The sequence below is a fragment of the Lissotriton vulgaris genome, chromosome 3_1 (genome assembly GCF_964263255.1).
Source record: "Lissotriton vulgaris chromosome 3_1, aLisVul1.2, whole genome shotgun sequence".
Taxonomy (NCBI): domain Eukaryota; kingdom Metazoa; phylum Chordata; class Amphibia; order Caudata; family Salamandridae; genus Lissotriton; species Lissotriton vulgaris.
Genome location: NC_141689.1, coordinates 1,299,302,294 through 1,299,327,734, shown reverse-complemented (window position 1 = coordinate 1,299,327,734; position 25,441 = coordinate 1,299,302,294).

Below are 25,441 nucleotides of genomic sequence, written 5' to 3'. Positions count from 1 at the left end.
GGCCAACACCCCCCTTTTCTACCATTGATTTTCTTCAAACCACTTGCAATCAAAATTAGACTTTCCCAGCCGTGCCCCCAGACCCATCAACCCACCCCCAAAAATTTAGAACACCCCCAAACAGCCCTCCAAAAACATGCAATACTGCTAGGCCTAAGTTTAAATCGTGCCAAAACGCTCTCTGCAACTAGGCCCAAACCCCCCTTTTCCGACATGGATTTTCTTCAAACACTTGCAATCAAAATTAGACCTTCCCAGCAGTGCTCCCAGACCCATCAACCCACCCCCAAAAATGTAGAAAACCCCCAAGCAGCCCCCAAATACATGCAATACTGCTACGCCTAAGTTTAAATCGTGCCAAAACGCTCTCTGTAACTAGTCCCAAACCCCCCTTTTCCATCATGGATTTTCTTGTAACCACTTGCAATCAAAATTAGACCTTCCCACTAGTGCTTCCAGACCCCTAAACACACCCAGAAAATCTAGAGCATGCCCAAAAAGCCCCCCAAAAACATGCAATACTGCTAGGCCTAAGTTAAAATCGTGCCAAAACGCTCTCTGCAACTAGGCCCAAACCCCCCTTTTCTACCATGGATTTACTTCAAACCACTTGCAATCAAAATTAGACCTTCCCAGCCGTGCCCCCAGACCCATCAACCCATCCTCAAAAATGTAGAACACCCCCAAACAGCCCTCCAAAAACATGCAATACTGCTAGGCCTAAGTTTAAATCGTGCCAAAACGCTCTCTGCAACTAGGCCCAAACCCCTCTTTTCCACCATGGATTTTCTTCAACACTTGCAATCAGAATTAGACCTTCCCAGCAGTGCTCCCAGACCCCTCAACCCACCCCCAAAAAGCTAGAACACCCCCAAACAGACCCCAAAAACATGCAATACTGCTAAAAAAAACTTTTCCACCATGGATTTTCTTCAAACCACTTGCAATCAAATTTAGACCTTCCCAGCAGTGCTCCCAGACCCCTCAACCCACCCACAAAAATCTAGACAACCCAAACCAGCCCCCCCAAAACATGCAATACTGCTAGGCCTAAGTTAAAATCGTGCCAAATGGCTTTCTACAACTAGGCCCAAACTCCCCCTTTTCTACCATGGATTTTCTTCTAACCACGTGCGATCCAAATTAGACCTTCCCAGCAGTGCCCCCAGGCCCCTAAACCCACCCCCAAAAATCTAGAACACCCCCAAATAGCCCTCCAAAAACATGCAATACTGCTAGGCCTAAGTTTAAATCGTGCCAAACGCTCTCTGCAACTAGGCCCAAACCTCCTTTTTCCAACAGGGATTTTCTTCAAACCACTTGCAATCAAAAATGAGGCCTTCCAAGCAGTGCTCCCAGACCCATCAACCCACCCCCAAAAATCTAGAACACCCCCAAGCAGCCCCCCAAAAACATGCAATACTGTTAGGCCTATGTTTAAACCGTGCCACAATGCTCTCTGCAATAAGGCCCAAACCCCCTTTTTCACCATGGATGTTCTTAAAATCACCTGCAATCAAAATTAGACCTTCCCAGCAGTGCTCCCAGACCCCTCAACCCACCCGCAAAAATCTAGAACACACCCAAACAGCCCCCCAATAATATGCAATACTGTTAGGTCCAAGTTTAAATCATGCCAAATCGCTCTCTGCAACAATGCCCAAACCGCCCTTTTCCACCATGGATTTTCTTCAAACATCTTGCAATCAAAATTAGACCTTCGCAGCAGATCTCCCAGACCCCTCAACCCACCCCCAAAAATCTATAACAGCCCCCCAAAAACATGCAATACTGCCAGGCCTAAGTTTAAATCGTGCCAAAACGCTCTCTGCAACTATGCCTAAACCCCCCTTTTCCACCATGGATTTCCTTCAAACTGCTTGCAATCAAAATGAGACTTTTCCAGAAGAGCTCCCAGACCCATCAACCCACCCCCAAAAATCTAGAACACCCTCAAGCAGCCCCCAAAAACATGCAATACTGCTAGGCCTAAGTTAAGATCGTGCCAAATCGCTCTCTGCAACTAGGCCCAAACCCCCCTTTTCCACATTGGATTTTCTTCAATCTACTTGTAATCAAAATTAGACCTTCACAGCAGTGCTCCCAGACCCCTCAGCCCACCCCCAAAAATCTAGAGCACCCCAAACAGCCCCCCAAAAACATTCAGTACTACTAGGCCTAAAACTGAATCTCCTGAGGCGGAAGCCGGGAGCACGACCACTTTTCCTTTTTTTTAAACTTTGAGAGTCACTATTTGTGTTGTGTATTTTAAAAACTTCACTTACCTACCTCCATTCCGGACACTTTATCGAGGCTCAGGTACGCTCCTGACAAGCCCGCCCAGCGGATATTAGCGCTGCGCGGAAGCAAAAACAAAAATCACTGCCGCCATTATCTGTGAACCCTCAGGCCACGCCCCTTTCCTAAGGCCATGCCCCCCGCCTAGACTACTTAAAGGACGCTGATTACAAGCGCCATTCAAAGACTGAATCTCCTGAGGCGGAAGCCGGGAGCACGACCTCTTATCATTTTTTAAAACTTTGAGAGTCACTATTTGTGTTGTGTATTTTAAAAACTTCACTTACCTACCTCCATTCCGGACACTGAATCGTGGCTCAGGTACGCTCCTGACAAGCCCGCGCAGCAGATATTAGCGCTGCCGCAGAAGCAAAAACAAAACTCATGGCCGCCATTATCGGTGCACCCTCAGGCCACGCCCCTTTCCTGAGACCACGCACCGCCTAGACTACCTTAAAGGACACTGATTACAAGCGTCATTCAAAGACTGAATCTCCTGAGGCGGAAGCCGGGAGCACGACCACTTATCATTTTTTAAATCTTTGAGAGTCACTATGTGTCTTGGGTATTTTAAAAACTTCATTTACCTACCTCTATTCCGGACACTGAATTGAGGCTCAAGTATGCTCCTGACAAGCCCGCGCAGCGGATATTAGCACTGTCTCGGAATCAAAAACAAAAATCACTGCCGCCATTATCGGCGTACCCTCAGGCCACGCCCCGCCTAGACTACTTAAAGGACGCTGATTACAAGCACCATTCAAAGACTGAATCTCCTGAGGCGAAGTTGGGAGCACGACCACTTATCATTTTTTAAAACTTTGAGAGTCACTATTTGTGTTGTGTTTTTTAAAAACTTCACTTGCCTACCTCCATTCCTGACACTGAATCGAGGCTCAGGTACGCTCCTGACAAGCCCGAGCAGCGGATATTAGCGCTGCCGCAGAAGCAAAAACAAAAATCACTGCCGCCATTATCAGCGCACCCTCAGGCCACGCCCCTTTCCTGAGGCCACCGCCCCCCTCACCGCCCATCATCTCCCATAAATCATGTGCATCTTTCGGACCTGCAGCGGACGAGCGCAGTGGGCGCACCGTCTGTGCGCGGAAGGCGCCCCTAAGGCAAGCTTGTCTGTGCCCGTCCGCGCCAGTCCTGGGCCCAGGGCCAGCCATGATGCCGGCACCCACCTCGCACAGAGGCAGGTATGGACTAGGCCACAACTAACAGGGATAGGAAAAACAGCATGTACTCCCTCTACTCCCTGCAACCTCTCTCTGAGGAGCCCGCTCCCGTTTAAATGTCACAGCTGCCCTTTCTCCCTCTCCCCCTCTAAAAAAGGGCCCCCATGACTCTTCAGTCAGTCACCCCACAAGCATACCAACATACTCCATGGGTTTACTGAACTGTCGCTCCTTACCAAGCCACGCCAGTGACATTTGGCTACTATTGTCCTCTATGTCCTGTAACCTACTATTCCTGACTGAAACCTGGATTAAAGAGTCCTCCAACCCCAGTATCTCCCTAGCCTTGCCTCCGGGATACCGCCTCACAGGTATAAGCTGCGAAGGTCCCAAGACGGGAGGCGGAATAGCTGTAATCCTAGAGACTCAACAGACGATCACGTTGAGAAAAATCTCGAATATAGGACCCCTAGAGGCACTTTATTTCTCTGTCTCGGACACTACAACAGCCATCTTCTCAGGGATCTTGGTCTATAACCCCCCTAATACCCGACAGTCTGCCATCTCTGAACTCTTAGCAGTCATCGCAGACCTATCCCTTAAACATCCTCAATTAACAGTTTTAGGAGACTTTAACCACCACATAGATGTAAGTGGCTGCAGCCGAGCCGCACATCTTCCAGACTCCATGCAAAGCATGAATCTCACACAAGGTGTAAGGGGTCCCACTCATGATGCGGGACATACCCTTGACCTGATCTTTTCCAACGGCCTGAATCTAAAAATCCTCCCTTCCACACCCTTGACATGGACTGACCATTTCCTGATTCCATTCGAAGTGTCGTCATTTCAACCTCCTAAAAAAGAAACAGCCATTAGAACACAAGGCAGAAAGTGGCACAAAATCTCATGTACGGCCTTAGAGCAACCGTACATCAACAGCTGGGACTCACTCCCTGACGACCTCGAGGTAGCGACCCTCACCTTCAACCAAGACCTCTTGTCCGCTATTGAGAAAGTCGCACCTCTGCAGAATATTACCTCTCGCAGATCTAAACCATCTGTCCCCTGGTTTACCCCGGAATTGAGGGAAAACAGAAGCAAATGCAAAAAACTGGAGCGCCTATGGCGTCTGAATTATGACACAGCAACCAAAACTACCTATAGACAGGCCCTTAAAGAGTTCCACAAACTCAAACATAACACCATGAGTGTATACTTTGCAGAAACCATTGCTAACGCCAAAAATTCCACAAAGCCCTCTTTAACATTGTTAAAGAGTTCACTAATCCCACAGCTTCTACCGCGCCCGTCACCCCCTCCCAAACACTTTGTGAAGACCTATCAAACTTTTTTCGAGAAAAAAAAATCGCCAACATCACGACCACAATCGCACAGAATCGAACAGCTACCATCTCAGAACCAGACATCACCTGCACCACAGCATTGACAACATTTAAACCTCTCACCAAGGAGTACGCCCTAAAACTGTTTCTAAAATGCAAATCCGGTTCATCAATGGACCCAGCCCCCGGCACTGATCCTGAATGAGATCGCCCCACTAATCATCAACCCTCTGCTTCAAATATGGAACTCCTCCCTTCACTCAGGTACCGTCCCTTCCGTCTGGAAACGCGCACTGCTAATCCCCATTTAGAAAAAAGCAGGTGTCGACCCAACATGTTTAAACAACTACCGACCTATCTCACTCCTACCCAAGCCAGCCAAAGTCCTGGAGAAGGCGGTACAAGAACAGCTATCCAACTACCTTGAAACAAATTCGCTGTTCCACGACTCCCAGTCTGGATTCAGACCGGACTTCAGTACCGAGTCAGCCCTACTGGAAGTTTCGGAGTCGATCCGCGAGTGCACGGATAGAGGAGAGGAGGCCATGCTAGTCCTCCTCGACCTATCCACAGCATTCAACACCATCTCCCATGAAACACTACTTATCCGCCTGCAAGAAGTGAGAGTTGGCGGTACTCCTCTTGCATGGGTCAAATCATTCCTCTCGAACAGATTCAAACAAGTGATGCTGGGCTCCTTCCTTTCGACCAAGAAACAATTGATTTGGGGGGTACCACAATGTTCTGCCCTTAGCCCGCTCCTTTTCAATGTATATCTGCAGCCATTGGCAAAAGTGGTAAATTCATGGGGCGTCAAAGTGACATGTTACGCTGACGACACTCAGCTGGTGTTCTCCTTCAAAGACCACTCGGAGAGCTCCCTACACAACTTTCGCCCCTGCATGATAAACTTCACCTCTTGGATGTCCTCTAATAATTTAAAGCTTAACACAGATAAGACGGAAGTCCTATTTTTTTATCAAAAATCCCCCATCTCTTCCAACCTCTGGTGGCCATCGGAGTTAGACCCTCCCCCAGCACCGGTCCAAGCTGCACGCAATCTGGGCTTCCAATTTGATACTGCCCTCTCATGCAAGACCCAAATCAACAAAGTCACAGCATCTTGTTTTGGAAAGCTCCGCATGATTAGAAAAATCATCCCTTTCCTAACACCAGACTCACGCAAGACTGTAGTCCATGCCCTCATAACAGCCCATCTGGACTACGCCAAAAGTCTGTACGTCGGAGCCCCAACGTATCTCATTCATCAGCTACAGACAGTTCAGAACTTAGCTGCCAGGCTGATCTTCAACATCCCCTACTGTCACTCCATCTCTCCCCATCTGATTAAACTCCACTGGCTCCTGTGAGACTACAGATCCAGTTTAAGGCCCTGACGCTTGCCTTTAGAGCTCTTAATGGTCGCGGCCCTGCTTACCTGAGACACAGACTGAAGATCTCACAAGCAACCCGCAACCTCAGATCAAATCATCTCTGCCTTATGATTTGTACCTGCTTTCGCCTTGCGCAAACAGGAGGAAGGGCCTTTGCAGTAGCCACCTCCAGACTCTGAAATCACCTCCCAACAGAACTAAGATTTCTAACTTCCGAACCCCTGTTTCGAAAGAAACTAAAGACCTGGCTTTTCTCCCTGATCTAACCCTACCTCCCCCTCCTGAACACTTCTGAACCTCACATGATACTGTCTTTAGCGCCGGGACACCTCCGTCGGAGGTAGCTGTGCGCTCTACAAACTCCGAAATAAATAAATAAATAAATCAAATAGGCCTAAATTTAAATCGTGCAAAAATGCTCTCTGCAACTAGGCCCATACCCCCCTTTTCCACCATAGATTTTCTTGAAACCACTTGCAATCAAAATTAGACCTTCCCACCAGTGCTCCCAGACCCCTCAACCAACCCCCATCAATCTAGAACTTCCCCAAAAAGACCCCAAAACATGCAATACTGCTAGGCCTGTTAAAATCGTGCCAAAACGATATCTGCAACTAGGTACAAACCCCCCTTTTCCTCCATGGATTTTCTTCAAACCACTTGCAATCAAAATTAGACCTTCCCAGCAGTGCTCCCAGACCCCTCAACCCACCCCCAAAAATCTAGAACACCCCCAAACAGCCCTCCAAAAATATGCAATACTAAAAGGCCTAAGTTTAAACCGTGCCAAAACGCTCTTTGCAACTATGCCCAAACCCCCCTTTCCACCATGGATTTTCTTTAAACCACTTGCAATTAAAATTAGACCTTCCCAGCAGTGCTCCCAGACCCCTAAACCCTCTCCCAAAAATCTAGAACACCCCTAAACAGCCCCCCAAAAACATGTAAAACTGCAACAAAAAAAACTTTTACACCAGGGATTTTCTTCAAACCACTTGCAATCAAAATTAGACCTTCCCAGCAGTGCTCCCAGACCCCTCAACCCCCCCCCCCAAGAATCTAGAACACCCCCAAACAGCCCCCCAAAAACATGCATTACTACTAGGCCTAAGTGTAAACCGTGCCAAAACGCTCTTTGCAACTATGCCAAACCCCCCTTTCCACCATGGATTTTCTTTAAACCACTTGCAATCAAAAGTAGACCTTCCCAGCAGTGCTCCCAGACCCCTCAGCCCACCCCCAAAAATCTAGAGCACCCCAAACAGCCCCCCAAAAACATGCAGTACTACTAGGCCTAAAGACTGAATCTCCTGAGGGGTAAGCCGAGAGCATGACCACTTATCATTTTTTAAAACTTAGAGAGTCACTATTTGTGTTGTGTATTTTAAAAACTTCACTTACCTACCTCCATTCCGGACACTGAATCGAGGCTCAGGTACGCTCCTGACAAGCCCGCGCAGCGGATATTGGCGCTGCCGCTGAAGCAAAAACAAAAATCACTGCCGCCATTATCGGCCCACCCTCAGGCCACGCCCCTTTCCTGAGGCCACAACCCCCCTCACCGCCCAACTTCTCCCATAAATCATGAAATCTTTCGGACGCGCAGCGGGCGAGCGCAGTGGGCGCACCGTCTGCGCGCCAAAGGCGCGCCTAAGGCAAGCCCGGCTGCGCCCGTCCTCGCCAGTCCCGGGCCAAGGGCCAGCCATGATGCCGGCACCCACCTCGCACAGAGGCAGGCATGGCCTAGGTCACAACTAACAGGGCTAGGAAAAAGAGCATGTACTCCCTCTACTCCCTGCAACCTCTCTCTGAGGAGCTCGCTCCCGTTTAAATGTCACTGCTACCCTTTCTCCCTCTCCCCCTCTACAAAGGGCCCCCATGACTCTTCAGTCAGTCACCCCACACCCATAACAAAATACTCCATGGGTTTAATGAACTGTCGCTCCTTACCATGCCACGCCAGTGACATTTGGCTACTATTGTCCTCTATGTCCTGGAACCTACTATTCCGGACTGAAACCTGGATTAAAGAGTCCTCCAACCCCAGTATCTCCCTAGCCTTGCCAACGGGATACCGCCTCACAGGTATAAGCTGCGAAGGTCCCAAGACGGGAGGCTGAATAGCCGTAATCCTACAGACTCACCTGACGATCAAGTCAAGAAAAATCTCGAATATAGGACCCATAGAGGCACTTTATTTCTCTGTCTCGGATACTACAATAGCCATCTTCTCAGGGATCTTGGTCTATAACCCCCCTAATACCCCCACAGTCTGCCATCTCTGAACTCTTAGCAGTCATCGCAGACCTATTCCTTAAACATCCCCACTTTACAGTTTTAGGAGACTTTAACCACCACATAGATGTAAGTGGCTGCAGCCGAGCCGCACATCTTCTAGACTCCATGCAAAGCATGAATCTCACGCAAGGTGTAAGGGGCCCCACTCATGTTCCGGGACATACCCTTGACCTGATTTCTCCAACTGCCCGAATCTAAAAATCCTCCCTTCCACACCCTTGACATGGACTGACAATTTCCTGATTCCATTCGGAGTGTCGTCATTTCAACCTCCTAAAAAAGAAACAGCCATTAGAACACACGGCAGAAAGTGGCAAAAAATCTCATGTACGGCCTTAGAGCAACCGTACATCAACAGCTGGGACTCACTCCCTGACGACCTCGAGGTAGCGACCCTCACCTTCAACCAAGACCTCTTGTCCGCTATTGAGAAAGTCGCACCTCTGCAGAATATTACCTTCTGCAGATCTAAACCGTCTGCCCCCTGGTTTACCCCGGAACTGAGGGAAAACAGAAGCAAATGCAGAAAACTGGAGCGCCTATGGCATCTGAATTATGACACAGCAACCAAAACTACCCATAGACAGGCCCTTAAAGAGTTCCACAAACTCAAACACAACACCATGAGTGTATACTTTGCAGAAACCATTGCTAACACCAAAAATTCCACCAAAGCCCTCTTTAACATTGTTAAAGAGTTCACTAATCCCACAGCTCCTACCGCGCCCGTCACCCCCTCCCAAACACTTTGTGAAGACCTATCAAACTTTTTCGCAGAAAAAATCGCCAACATCACGACAACAATCGCACAGAATCGAACAGCTACCATCTCAGAACCAGACATCACCTGCACCATAGCATTGACAACATTTAAACCTCTCACCAAGGAGTACGCCCTAAACCTGTTTCTTAAATGCAAATCCGGTTCACCACTTGACCCAGCCCCGGAACTGATCCTGAATGAGATCGCCCCACTAATCATCAACCCTCTGCTTGAAATATGGAACTCCTCCCTTCAATCAGGTACCGTCCCTTCCGTCTGGAAACACGCACTGCTAATCCCCATTTAGAAAAAGCAGCTGTCGACCCAAAATGTTTTAACAACTACCGACCTATCTCACTCCTACCCAAGCCAGCCAAAGTCCTGGAGAAGGCGGTACAAGAACAGCTATCCAACTACCTTGAAACAAATTCGCTGTTCCACGACTCCCAGTCTGGATTCAGACCGGACTTCAGTACCGAGTCAGCCCTACTGGAAGTTTCGGAGTCGATCTGCGAGTGCACGGATAGAGGAGAGGAGGCCATGCTGGTCCTCCTCGACCTATCCGCAGCATTCGACACCATCTCCCATGAAACACTACTTATCCGCCTGCAAGAAGTGGGATTTGGCGGTACTCCTCTTGCTTGGGTCAAATCATTCCTCATGAACAGATTCCAGATTCCAACAAGTGATGCTGGGCTCGTTCCTTTCGACCAAGAAACCATTGATTTGGGGGGTACCACAAGGTTCTGCCCTTAGCCCGCTCCTTTTCAATGTATATCTGAAGCCATTGGCAAAAGTGGTAGATTCATGGGCATCAGAGTGACATGTTACGCTGACAACACTCAGCTGGTGTTCTCCTTCAAAGACCACTCGGAGAGCTCCCTACACAACTTTCACCACTGCATGATAAACTTCGCCTCTTGGATGTCCTCTAATAATTTAAAGCTTAACACAGATAAGACGGAAGTCCTATTTTTTAACCAAAAATCCCCCATCTCTTCCAACCTCTGGTGGCCATCGGAGTTAGACCCTTCCCCAGCACCGGTCCAAGCTGCACGCAATCTGGGCTTCCAATTTGATATTGCTCTCTCCTGCAAGACCCAAATCAACAAAGTCACAGCATCTTGTTTTGGAAAGCTCCGCATGATTAGAAAAATCATCCCTTTCCTAACACCAGACTCACGCAAGACTGTAGTCCATGCCCTCATAACAGCCCATCTGGACTAAGCCAACAGTCTGTACGTCGGAGCCCCAGCGTATCTCATTCATCAGCTACAGACAGTTCAGAACTCAGCAGCCAGGCTGATCTGCAACATCCCCTACCGTCACTCCATCTCACCCCATCTGATTAAACTCCACTGGCTCCTGTGAGACTACAGATCCAGTTTAAGGCCCTGACGCTTGCCTTTAGAGCTCTTAATGGTCGCGGACCTGCTTACTTGAGACACAGACTGAAGATCTCACAAGCAACCCGCAACCTCAGATCAAATCATCTCTGCCTTATGATTTGTCCCTGCTTACGCCTTGCGCAAACAGGAAGAAGGGCCTTTGCAGTAGCCACCTCCAGACTCTGGAATCACCTCCCAACAGAACTAAGATTCCTAACTTCCGAACCCCTGTTTCGAAAGAAACTAAAGACCTGGCTCTTCTCCCTGATCTAACCCTACCTCCCCCTCCTGAACACTTCTGAACCTCACATGATACTGTCTTTAGTGCCGGGACACCTCCGTCGGAGGTAGCTGTGCTCTCTACAAACTCCGAAATGAATAAATAAATCAAATAAGCCTAAGTTTAAATCGTGCCAAAATGCTCTCTGCAACTAGGCCCATACCCCCCTTTTCCACCATAGATTTTCTTGAAACCACTTGCAATCAAAATTAGACCTTCCCACCAGTGCTCCCAGACCCCTCAACCAACCCCCAACAATCTAGAACTTCCCCAATAAGACCCCAAAAACATGCAATACTGCTAGGCCTGTTAAAATCGTCCCAAAACGATATCTGCAACTAGGCCCAAACCCCCCTTTTCCACCATGGATTTTCTTCAAACCACTTGCAATCAAAATTAGACCTTCCCAGCAGTGCTCCCAGACCCCTCAACCCACCCCAAAAAATCTAGAACACCCCCAAACAGCCCCCCAAAAACATGCAATACTACTAGGCCTAAGTTTAAACCGTGCCAAAACGCTCTTTGCGACTATGCCCAAACCCCCCTTTCCACCATGGATTTTCTTTAAACCACTTGCAATCAAAATTAGACCTTCCCAGAAGTGCTCCCAGACCCCTCAACCCACCCCCAAAAATCTAGAACACCCCCAAACAGACCACAAAAACATGCAATACTGCTAAAAAAAAACCTTTCCACCATGGATTTTCTTGTAACCACTTGCAATCAAAATTAGACCTTCCCACTAGTGCTTCCAGACCCCTAAACCAACCCCAAAAATCTAGAGTATGCCCAAAAAGCCCCCCAAAAACATGCAATACTGCTAGGCCTAAGTTAAAATCGTGCCAAAACACTCTCTGCAACTAGGCCCGAAATCCCCTTTTCTACCATGGATTTACTTCAAACCACGTGCAATCAAAATTAAACCTTCCCAGCCGTGCCCCCAGACCCTTCAACTCACCCCCAAAAATTTAGAACACCCCCAAACAGCCCTCCAAAAACATGCAATACTGCTAGACCTAAGTTTAAATCGTGCCAAAAGGCTCTCTGCAACTAGGCCCAAACCCCCCTTTTCCACCATGGATTTTCTTCAAACACTTGCAATCAAAATTAGACCTTCCCAGCAGTGCTCCCAGACCCCTCAACTCACCCACAAAAATCTAGAACACCCCCAACCAGCCCCCCAAAAACATGCAATACTGCTAGGCCTAAGTTAAAATCGTGCCAAATCGCTCTCTGCAACTAGGCCCAAACCCCCCCATTTCTACCATGGATTTTCTTCTAACCACTTGCGATCAAAATTAGACCTTCCCAGCAGTGCCCCCAGACCCCTAAACCCACCCCCAAAAATCTAGAACACCCCCAAATAGCCCTCCAAAAACATGCAATACTGCTAGGCCTAAGTTTAAATCGTGCCAAAACGCTCTCTGCAACTAGGCCCAAACTTCCCTTTTCCACCTTGGATTTTCTTCAAACTACTTGCAATCAAAAATTAGACCTTCCCAGCAGTGCTCCCAGACCCATCAATCCACCCCCAAAAATCTAGAACACCCCCAACCAGCCCCCCAAAAACATGCAACACTGCTAGGCCTAAGTTAAAATCGTGCCAAATCGCTCTCTGCAACTAGGCCCAAACCCCCCCTTTTCTACCATGGATTTTCTTCTAACCACTTGTGATCAAAATTAGACCTTCCCAGCCATGACCCCAGACCCCTCAACCCACCCGCAAAAATCTAGAGCACCCCCAAACAGCCCTCCAAAAACATGCAACACTGTTAGGCCTAAGTTTAAATCATGCCAAATCGCTCTCTGCAATAATGCCCAAACCCCCCTTTTCCACCATGGATTTTCTTCAAACACTTGCAATCAAAATTAGACCTTCCCAGCAGTGCTCCCAGACCCATGAACCCACCCCCAAAAATGTAGAACACCCACAAGCAGCCCCCAAATACATGCAATACTGCTACGCCTAAGTTTAAATCGTGCCAAAACGCTCTCTGTAACTAGTCCCAAACCCCCCTTTTCCACCATGGATTTTCTTGTAACCACTTGCAATCAAAATTAGACCTTCCCACTAGTGCTTCCAGACCCCTAAACCCACCCCAAAAATCTAGAGCATGCCCAAAAAGCCCCCCAAAAACATGCAATACTTCTAGGCCTAAGTTAAATTCGTGCCAAAACGCTCTCTGCAACAAGGCCAACACCCCCCTTTTCTACCATTGATTTTCTTCAAACCACTTGCAATCAAAATTAGACTTTCCCAGCCGTGACCCCAGACCCATCAACCCACCCCCAAAAATTTAGAACACCCCCAAACAGCCCTCCAAAAACATGCAATACTGCTAGGCCTAAGTTTAAATCGTGCCAAAACGCTCTCTGCAACTAGGCCCAAACCCCCCTTTTCCGACATGGATTTTCTTCAAACACTTGCAATCAAAATTAGACCTTCCCAGCAGTGCTCCCAGACCCATCAACCCACCCCCAAAAATGTAGAAAACCCCCAAGCAGCCCCCAAATACATGCAATACTGCTACGCCTAAGTTTAAATCGTGCCAAAACGCTCTCTGTAACTAGTCCCAAACCCCCTTTTCCATCATGGATTTTCTTGTAACCACTTGCAATCAAAATTAGACCTTCCCACTAGTGCTTCCAGACCCCTAAACACACCCAAAAAATCTAGAGCATGCCCAAAAAGCCCCCCAAAAACATGCAATACTGCTAGGCCTAAGTTAAAATCGTGCCAAAACGCTCTCTGCAACTAGGCCCAAACCCCCCTTTTCTACCATGGATTTACTTCAAACCACTTGCAATCAAAATTAGACCTTCCCAGCCGTGCCCCCAGACCCATCAACCCATCCCCAAAAATGTAGAACACCCCCAAACAGCCCTCCAAAAACATGCAATACTGCTAGGCCTAAGTTTAAATCGTGCCAAAACGCTCTCTGCAACTAGGCCCAAACCCCTCTTTTCCACCATGGATTTTCTTCAACACTTGCAATCAGAATTAGACCTTCCCAGCAGTGCTCCCAGACCCCTCAACCCACCCCCAAAAAGCTAGAACACCCCCAAACAGACCCCAAAAACATGCAATACTGCTAAAAAAAACTTTTCCACCATGGATTTTCTTCAAACCACTTGCAATCAAATTTAGACCTTCCCAGCAGTGCTCCCAGACCCCTCAACCCACCCACAAAAATCTAGACAACCCCAACCAGCCCCCCCAAAACATGCAATACTGCTAGGCCTAAGTTAAAATCGTGCCAAATGGCTTTCTACAACTAGGCCCAAACTCCCCCTTTTCTACCATGGATTTTCTTCTAACCACGTGCGATCCAAATTAGACCTTCCCAGCAGTGCCCCCAGGCCCCTAAACCCACCCCCAAAAATCTAGAACACCCCCAAATAGCCCTCCAAAAACATGCAATACTGCTAGGCCTAAGTTTAAATCGTGCCAAACGCTCTCTGCAACTAGGCCCAAACCTCCTTTTTCCAACAGGGATTTTCTTCAAACCACTTGCAATCAAAAATGAGGCCTTCCAAGCAGTGCTCCCAGACCCATCAACCCACCCCCAAAAATCTAGAACACCCCCAAGCAGCCCCCCAAAAACATGCAATACTGTTAGGCCTATGTTTAAACCGTGCCACAATGCTCTCTGCAATAAGGCCCAAACCCCCTTTTTCACCATGGATTTTCTTAAAATCACCTGCAATCAAAATTAGACCTTCCCAGCAGTGCTCCCAGACCCCTCAACCCACCCGCAAAAATCTAGAACACACCCAAACAGCCCCCCAATAATATGCAATACTGTTAGGTCCAAGTTTAAATCATGCCAAATCGCTCTCTGCAACAATGCCCAAACCCCCCTTTTCCACCATGGATTTTCTTCAAACATCTTGCAATCAAAATTAGACCTTCGCAGCAGATCTCCCAGACCCCTCAACCCACCCCCAAAAATCTATAACAGCCCCCCAAAAACATGCAATACTGCCAGGCCTAAGTTTAAATCGTGCCAAAACGCTCTCTGCAACTATGCCTAAACCCCCCTTTTCCACCATGGATTTCCTTCAAACTGCTTGCAATCAAAATGAGACTTTTCCAGAAGAGCTCCCAGACCCATCAACCCACCCCCAAAAATCTAGAACACCCTCAAGCAGCCCTCAAAAACATGCAATACTGCTAGGCCTAAGTTAAAATCGTGCCAAATCGCTCTCTGCAACTAGGCCCAAACCCCCCTTTTCCACATTGGATTTTCTTCAATCTACTTGTAATCAAAATTAGACCTTCCCAGCAGTGCTCCCAGACCCCTCAGCCCACCCCCAAAAATCTAGAGCACCCCAAACAGCCCCCCAAAAACATTCAGTACTACTAGGCCTAAAACTGAATCTCCTGAGGCGGAAGCCGGGAGCACGACCACTTTTCCTTTTTTTTAAACTTTGAGAGTCACTATTTGTGTTGTGTATTTTAAAAACTTCACTTACCTACCTCCATTCCGGACACTTTATCGAGGCTCAGGTACGCTCCTGACAAGCCCGCCCAGCGGATATTAGCGCTGCGCGGAAGCAAAAACAAAAATCACTGCCGCCATTATCTGTGAACCCTCAGGCCACGCCCCTTTCCTAAGGCCATGCCCCCCGCCTAGACTACTTAAAGGACGCTGATTACAAGCGCCATTCAAAGACTGAATCTCCTGAGGCGGAAGCCGGGAGCACGACCTCTTATCATTTTTTAAAACTTTGAGAGTCACTATTTGTGTTGTGTATTTTAAAAACTTCACTTACCTACCTCCATTCCGGACACTGAATCGTGGCTCAGGTACGCTCCTGACAAGCCCGCGCAGCAGATATTAGCGCTGCCGCAGAAGCAAAAACAAAACTCATGGCCGCCATTATCGGCGCACCCTCAGGCCACGCCCCTTTCCTGAGACCACGCACCGCCTAGACTACCTTAAAGGACACTGATTACAAGCGTCATTCAAAGACTGAATCTCCTGAGGCGGAAGCCGGGAGCACGACCACTTATCATTTTTTAAAACTTTGAGAGTCACTATGTGTCTTGGGTATTTTAAAAACTTCATTTACCTACCTCTATTCCGGACACTGAATTGAGGCTCAAGTATGCTCCTGACAAGCCCGCGCAGCGGATATTAGCACTGTCTCGGAATCAAAAACAAAAATCACTGCCGCCATTATCGGCGTACCCTCAGGCCACGCCCCGCCTAGACTACTTAAAGGACGCTGATTACAAGCACCATTCAAAGACTGAATCTCCTGAGGCGAAGTTGGGAGCACGACCACTTATCATTTTTTAAAACTTTGAGAGTCACTATTTGTGTTGTGTTTTTTAAAAACTTCACTTGCCTACCTCCATTCCTGACACTGAATCGAGGCTCAGGTACGCTCCTGACAAGCCCGAGCAGCGGATATTAGCGCTGCCGCAGAAGCAAAAACAAAAATCACTGCCGCCATTATCAGCGCACCCTCAGGCCACGCCCCTTTCCTGAGGCCACTGCCCCCCTCACCGCCCATCATCTCCCATAAATCATGTGCATCTTTCGGACCTGCAGCGGACGAGCGCAGTGGGCGCACCGTCTGTGCGCGGAAGGCGCCCCTAAGGCAAGCTTGTCTGTGCCCGTCCGCGCCAGTCCTGGGCCCAGGGCCAGCCATGATGCCGGCACCCACCTCGCACAGAGGCAGGTATGGACTAGGCCACAACTAACAGGGATAGGAAAAACAGCATGTACTCCCTCTACTCCCTGCAACCTCTCTCTGAGGAGCCCGCTCCCGTTTAAATGTCACAGCTGCCCTTTCTCCCTCGCCCCCTCTAAAAAAGGGCCCCCATGACTCTTCAGTCAGTCACCCCACAAGCATACCAACATACTCCATGGGTTTACTGAACTGTCGCTCCTTACCAAGCCACGCCAGTGACATTTGGCTACTATTGTCCTCTATGTCCTGTAACCTACTATTCCTGACTGAAACCTGGATTAAAGAGTCCTCCAACCCCAGTATCTCCCTAGCCTTGCCTCCGGGATACCGCCTCACAGGTATAAGCTGCGAAGGTCCCAAGACGGGAGGCGGAATAGCTGTAATCCTAGAGACTCAACAGACGATCACGTTGAGAAAAATCTCGAATATAGGACCCCTAGAGGCACTTTATTTCTCTGTCTCGGACACTACAACAGCCATCTTCTCAGGGATCTTGGTCTATAACCCCCCTAATACCCGACAGTCTGCCATCTCTGAACTCTTAGCAGTCATCGCAGACCTATCCCTTAAACATCCTCAATTAACAGTTTTAGGAGACTTTAACCACCACATAGATGTAAGTGGCTGCAGCCGAGCCGCACATCTTCCAGACTCCATGCAAAGCATGAATCTCACACAAGGTGTAAGGGGTCCCACTCATGATGCGGGACATACCCTTGACCTGATCTTTTCCAACGGCCCGAATCTAAAAATCCTCCCTTCCACACCCTTGACATGGACTGACCATTTCCTGATTCCATTCGAAGTGTCGTCATTTCAACCTCCTAAAAAAGAAACAGCCATTAGAACACAAGGCAGAAAGTGGCACAAAATCTCATGTACGGCCTTAGAGCAACCGTACATCAACAGCTGGGACTCACTCCCTGACGACCTCGAGGTAGCGACCCTCACCTTCAACCAAGACCTCTTGTCCGCTATTGAGAAAGTCGCACCTCTGCAGAATATTACCTCTCGCAGATCTAAACCATCTGTCCCCTGGTTTACCCCGGAATTGAGGGAAAACAGAAGCAAATGCAAAAAACTGGAGCGCCTATGGCGTCTGAATTATGACACAGCAACCAAAACTACCTATAGACAGGCCCTTAAAGAGTTCCACAAACTCAAACATAACACCATGAGTGTATACTTTGCAGAAACCATTGCTAACGGCAAAAATTCCACAAAGCCCTCTTTAACATTGTTAAAGAGTTCACTAATCCCACAGCTTCTACCGCGCCCGTCACCCCCTCCCAAACACTTTGTGAAGACCTATCAAACTTTTTTCGAGGAAAAAATCGCCAACATCACGACCACAATCGCACAGAATCGAACAACTACCATCTCAGAACCAGACATCACCTGCACCACAGCATTGACAACATTTAAACCTCTCACCAAGGAGTACGCCCTAAAACTGTTTCTAAAATGCAAATCCGGTTCATCAATGGACCCAGCCCCCGGCACTGATCCTGAATGAGATCGCCCCACTAATCATCAACCCTCTGCTTCAAATATGGAACTCCTCCCTTCACTCAGGTACCGTCCCTTCCGTCTGGAAACGCGCACTGCTAATCCCCATTTAGAAAAAAGCAGGTGTCGACCCAACATGTTTAAACAACTACCGACCTATCTCACTCCTACCCAAGCCAGCCAAAGTCCTGGAGAAGGCGGTACAAGAACAGCTATCCAACTACCTTGAAACAAATTCGCTGTTCCACGACTCCCAGTCTGGATTCAGACCGGACTTCAGTACCGAGTCAGCCCTACTGGAAGTTTCGGAGTCGATCCGCGAGTGCACGGATAGAGGAGAGGAGGCCATGCTAGTCCTCCTCGACCTATCCACAGCATTCAACACCATCTCCCATGAAACACTACTTATCCGCCTGCAAGAAGTGAGAGTTGGCGGTACTCCTCTTGCATGGGTCAAATCATTCCTCTCGAACAGATTCAAACAAGTGATGCTGGGCTCCTTCCTTTCGACCAAGAAACAATTGATTTGGGGGGTACCACAATGTTCTGCCCTTAGCCCGATCCTTTTCAATGTATATCTGAAGCCATTGGCAAAAGTGGTAAATTCACGGGGCGTCAAAGTGACATGTTACGCTGACGACACTCAGCTGGTGTTCTCCTTCAAAGACCACTCGGAGAGCTCCCTACACAACTTTCGCCCCTGCATGATAAACTTCACCTCTTGGATGTCCTCTAATAATTTAAAGCTTAACACAGATAAGACGGAAGTCCTATTTTTTTATCAAAAATCCCCCATCTCTTTCAACCTCTGGTGGCCATCGGAGTTAGACCCTCCCCCAGCACCGGTCCAAGCTGCACGCAATCTGGGCTTCCAATTTGATACTGCCCTCTCATGCAAGACCCAAATCAACAAAGTCACAGCATCTTGTTTTGGAAAGCTCCGCATGATTAGAAAAATCATCCCTTTCCTAACACCAGACTCACGCAAGACTGTAGTCCATGCCCTCATAACAGCCCATCTGGACTACGCCAAAAGTCTGTACGTCGGAGCCCCAACGTATCTCATTCATCAGCTACAGACAGTTCAGAACTTAGCTGCCAGGCTGATCTGCAACATCCCCTACTGTCACTCCATCTCTCCCCATCTGATTAAACTCCACTGGCTCCTGTGAGACTACAGATCCAGTTTAAGGCCCTGACGCTTGCCTTTAGAGCTCTTAATGGTCGCGGCCCTGCTTACCTGAGACACAGACTGAAGATCTCACAAGCAACCCGCAACCTAAGATCAAATCATCTCTGCCTTATGATTTGTACCTGCTTTCGCCTTGCGCAAACAGGAGGAAGGGCCTTTGCAGTAGCCACCTCCAGACTCTGAAATCACCTCCCAACAGAACTAAGATTTCTAACTTCCGAACCCCTGTTTCGAAAGAAACTAAAGACCTGGCTTTTCTCCCTGATCTAACTCTACCTCCCCCTCCTGAACACTTCTGAACCTCACATGATACTGTCTTTAGCGCCGGGACACCTCCGTCGGAGGTAGCTGTGCGCTCTACAAACTCCGAAATAAATAAATAAATAAATCAAATAGGCCTAAATTTAAATCGTGCAAAAATGCTCTCTGCAACTAGGCCCATACCCCCCTTTTCCACCATAGATTTTCTTGAAACCACTTGCAATCAAAATTAGACCTTCCCACCAGTGCTCCCAGACCCCTCAACCAACCCCCATCAATCTAGAACTTCCCCAAAAAGACCCCAAAACATGCAATACTGCTAGGCCTGTTAAAATCGTGCCAAAACGATATCTGCAACTAGGTACAAACCCCCCTTTTCCTCCATGGATTTTCTTCAAACCACTTGCAATCAAAATTAGACCTTCCCAGCAGTGCTCCCAGACCCCTCAACCCACCCCCAAAAATCTAGAACACCCCCAAACAGCCCTCCAAAAATATGCAATACTAAAAGGCCTAAGTTTAAACCGTGCCAAAACGCTCTTTGCAACTATGCCCAAACCCCCCTTTCCACCATGGATTTTCTTTAAACCACTTGCAATTAAAATTAGACCTTCCCAGCAGTGCTCCCAGACCCCTAAACCCTCTCCCAAAAATCTAGAACACCCCTAAACAGCCCCCCAAAAACATGTAAAACTGCAACAAAAAAAACTTTTCCACCAGGGATTTTCTTCAAACCACTTGCAATCAAAATTAGACCTTCCCAGCAGTGCTCCCAGACCCCTCAACCCCCCCCCCCCAAGAATCTAGAACACCCCCAAACAGCCCCCCAAAAACATGCATTACTACTAGGCCTAAGTGTAAACCGTGCCAAAACGCTCTTTGCAACTATGCCAAACCCCCCTTTCCACCATGGATTTTCTTTAAACCACTTGCAATCAAAAGTAGACCTTCCCAGCAGTGCTCCCAGACCCCTCAGCCCACCCCCAAAAATCTAGAGCACCCCAAACAGCCCCCCAAAAACATGCAGTACTACTAGGCCTAAAGACTGAATCTCCTGAGGGGTAAGCCGAGAGCATGACCACTTATCATTTTTTAAAACTTAGAGAGTCACTATTTGTGTTGTGTATTTTAAAAACTTCACTTACCTACCTCCATTCCGGACACTGAATCGAGGCTCAGGTACGCTCCTGACAAGCCCGCGCAGCGGATATTGGCGCTGCCGCTGAAGCAAAAACAAAAATCACTGCCGCCATTATCGGCCCACCCTCAGGCCACGCCCCTTTCCTGAGGCCACAACCCCCCTCACCGCCCAACTTCTCCCATAAATCATGAAATCTTTCGGACGCGCAGCGGGCGAGCGCAGTGGGCGCACCGTCTGCGCGCCAAAGGCGCGCCTAAGGCAAGCCCGGCTGCGCCCGTCCTCGCCAGTCCCGGGCCAAGGGCCAGCCATGATGCCGGCACCCACCTCGCACAGAGGCAGGCATGGCCTAGGTCACAACTAACAGGGCTAGGAAAAAGAGCATGTACTCCCTCTACTCCCTGCAACCTCTCTCTGAGGAGCTCGCTCCCGTTTAAATGTCACTGCTACCCTTTCTCCCTCTCCCCCTCTACAAAGGGCCCCCATGACTCTTCAGTCAGTCACCCCACACCCATAACAAAATACTCCATGGGTTTAATGAACTGTCGCTCCTTACCATGCCACGCCAGTGACATTTGGCTACTATTGTCCTCTATGTCCTGGAACCTACTATTCCGGACTGAAACCTGGATTAAAGAGTCCTCCAACCCCAGTATCTCCCTAGCCTTGCCAACGGGATACCGCCTCACAGGTATAAGCTGCGAAGGTCCCAAGACGGGAGGCTGAATAGCCGTAATCCTACAGACTCACCTGACGATCAAGTCAAGAAAAATCTCGAATATAGGACCCATAGAGGCACTTTATTTCTCTGTCTCGGATACTACAATAGCCATCTTCTCAGGGATCTTGGTCTATAACCCCCCTAATACCCCCACAGTCTGCCATCTCTGAACTCTTAGCAGTCATCGCAGACCTATTCCTTAAACATCCCCACTTTACAGTTTTAGGAGAATTTAACCACCACATAGATGTAAGTGGCTGCAGCCGAGCCACACATCTTCTAGACTCCATGCAAAGCATGAATCTCACGCAAGGTGTAAGGGGCCCCACTCATGTTGCGGGACATACCCTTGACCTGATTTCTCCAACTGCCCGAATCTAAAAATCCTCCCTTCCACACCCTTGACATGGACTGACAATTTCCTGATTCCATTCGGAGTGTCGTCATTTCAACCTCCTAAAAAAGAAACAGCCATTAGAACACACGGCAGAAAGTGGCAAAAAATCTCATGTACCGCCTTAGAGCAACCGTACATCAACAGCTGGGACTCACTCCCTGACGACCTCGAGGTAGCGACCCTCACCTTCAACCAAGACCTCTTGTCCGCTATTGAGAAAGTCGCACCTCTGCAGAATATTACCTTCTGCAGATCTAAACCGTCTGCCCCCTGGTTTACCCCGGAACTGAGGGAAAACAGAAGCAAATGCAGAAAACTGGAGCGCCTATGGCATCTGAATTATGACACAGCAACCAAAACTACCCATAGACAGGCCCTTAAAGAGTTCCACAAACTCAAACACAACACCATGAGTGTATACTTTGCAGAAACCATTGCTAACACCAAAAATTCCACCAAAGCCCTCTTTAACATTGTTAAAGAGTTCACTAATCCCACAGCTCCTACCGCGCCCGTCACCCCCTCCCAAACACTTTGTGAAGACCTATCAAACTTTTTCGCAGAAAAAATCGCCAACATCACGACAACAATCGCACAGAATCGAACAGCTACCATCTCAGAACCAGACATCACCTGCACCATAGCATTGACAACATTTAAACCTCTCACCAAGGAGTACGCCCTAAACCTGTTTCTTAAATGCAAATCCGGTTCACCACTTGACCCAGCCCCGGAACTGATCCTGAATGAGATCGCCCCACTAATCATCAACCCTCTGCTTGAAATATGGAACTCCTCCCTTCACTCAGGTACCGTCCCTTCCGTCTGGAAACACGCACTGCTAATCCCCATTTAGAAAAAGCAGCTGTCGACCCAAAATGTTTTAACAACTACCGACCTATCTCACTCCTACCCAAGCCAGCCAAAGTCCTGGAGAAGGCGGTACAAGAACAGCTATCCAACTACCTTGAAACAAATTCGCTGTTCCACGACTCCCAGTCTGGATTCAGACCGGACTTCAGTACCGAGTCAGCCCTACTGGAAGTTTCGGAGTCGATCTGCGAGTGCACGGATAGAGGAGAGGAGGCCATGCTGGTCCTCCTCGACCTATCCGCAGCATTCGACACCATCTCCCATGAAACACTACTTATCCGCCTGCAAGAAGTGGGATTTGGCGGTACTCCTCTTGCTTGGGTCAAATCATTCCTCATGAACAGATTCCAGATTCCAACAAGTGATGCTGGGCTCGTTCCTTTCGACCAAGAAACCATTGATTTGGGGGGTACCACAAGGTTCTGCCCTTAGCCCGCTCCTTTTCAATGTATATCTGAAGCCATTGGCAAAAGTGGTAGATTCATGGGCATCAGAGTGACATGTTACGCTGACAACACTCAGCTGGTGTTCTCCTTCAAAGACCACTCGGAGAGCTCCCTACACAACTTTCACCACTGCATGATAAACTTCGCCTCTTGGATGTCCTCTAATAATTTAAAGCTTAACACAGATAAGACGGAAGTCCTATTTTTTAACCAAAAATCCCCCATCTCTTCCAACCTCTGGTGGCCATCGGAGTTAGACCCTTCCCCAGCACCGGTCCAAGCTGCACGCAATCTGGGCTTCCAATTTGATATTGCTCTCTCCTGCAAGACCCAAATCAACAAAGTCACAGCATCTTGTTTTGGAAAGCTCCGCATGATTAGAAAAATCATCCCTTTCCTAACACCAGACTCACGCAAGACTGTAGTCCACGCCCTCATAACAGCCCATCTGGACTAAGCCAACAGTCTGTACGTCGGAGCCCCAGCGTATCTCATTCATCAGCTACAGACAGTTCAGAACTCAGCAGCCAGGCTGATCTGCAACATCCCCTACCGTCACTCCATCTCACCCCATCTGATTAAACTCCACTGGCTCCTGTGAGACTACAGATCCAGTTTAAGGCCCTGACGCTTGCCTTTAGAGCTCTTAATGGTCGCGGACCTGCTTACCTGAGACACAGACTGAAGATCTCACAAGCAACCCGCAACCTCAGATCAAATCATCTCTGCCTTATGATTTGTCCCTTCTTACGCCTTGCGCAAACAGGAAGAAGGGCCTTTGCAGTAGCCACCTCCAGACTCTGGAATCACCTCCCAACAGAACTAAGATTCCTAACTTCCGAACCCCTGTTTCGAAAGAAACTAAAGACCTGGCTCTTCTCCCTGATCTAACCCTACCTCCCCCTCCTGAACACTTCTGAACCTCACATGATACTGTCTTTAGCGCCGGGACACCTCCGTCGGAGGTAGCTGTGCTCTCTACAAACTCCAAAATGAATAAATAAATCAAATAGGCCTAACTTTAAATCGTGCCAAAATGCTCTCTGCAACTAGGCCCATACCCCCCTTTTCCACCATAGATTTTCTTGAAACCACTTGCAATCAAAATTAGACCTTCCCACCAGTGCTCCCAGACCCCTCAACCAACCCCCAACAATCTAGAACTTCCCCAATAAGACCCCAAAAACATGCAATACTGCTAAAAAAAAACCTTTCCACCATGGATTTTCTTCAAACTACTTGCAATCAAAATTAGACCTTCCCAGCAGTGCTCCCAGACCCCTCAACCCACCCCCAAAAATCTAGAACACCCCCAAACAGCCCCCCAAAAACATGCAATACTGCTAGGCCTAAGTTAAAATTGTGCCAAAACGCTCTCTGCAACGAGGCCCAAACCCCCTTTTCCACCATGGATTTTCTTCAAACCACTTGCAATCAAAATAAGACCTTCCCAGCAGTGCTCCCAGATCCATCAACCCACCCCCAATAATTTAGAACACCCCCAAGCAGCCCCCCAAAAACATTCAATACTGCTAGGCCTAAGTTAAAATCGTGCCAAAACGCTCTTTGCAACTAGGCCCAAATCCCCCTTTTCTAACATGGATTTTCTTCCAACCACTTACAGTCAAAATTAGACCTTCCCAGCAGTGCTCCCAACCCCTAAACCCACTCCCAAAAATCTAGAACACGCCCAAGAAGCCCCCCAAAAACATGCAATACTGCTAGGCCTAAGTTACAATCGTGCCAAAACGCTCTCTGCAACTAGGCCTAAACCCCCCTTTTCCACCATGGATTTTCTTAAAACCACTTGCAATCAAAATTAGACTTGCCCAGCAGTGCTCCCCGACCCGTCAACCCACCCCCAAAAATTTAGAACACCACCAAACAGCCCTCCAAAAACATGCATAACTGCTAGGCCTAAGTTAAAATCGTGCCTAAATGCTCTTTGCAACTAGGCCCAAATCCCCCTTTTCTACCATGGATTTTCTTCAAACCAATTGCAATCAAAATTTGACCTTCCCAGCAGTGCTTCCCAACCCCTAAACCCACTCCCAAAATTCTAGAACACCCCCAAACAGCCACCCCAAAACATGCAATACTGCAAAAAAAAAAAAACGTTTCTACCATGGAGTTTCTTCAAACCACTTGCAATCAAAATTAAACCTTCGCAGCAGTGCTCCCAGACCCCGCAAGCCACCCCAAATATCTAGAACACCCCCAAACAGACCACCAAAAACATGCAATACTGCTAGG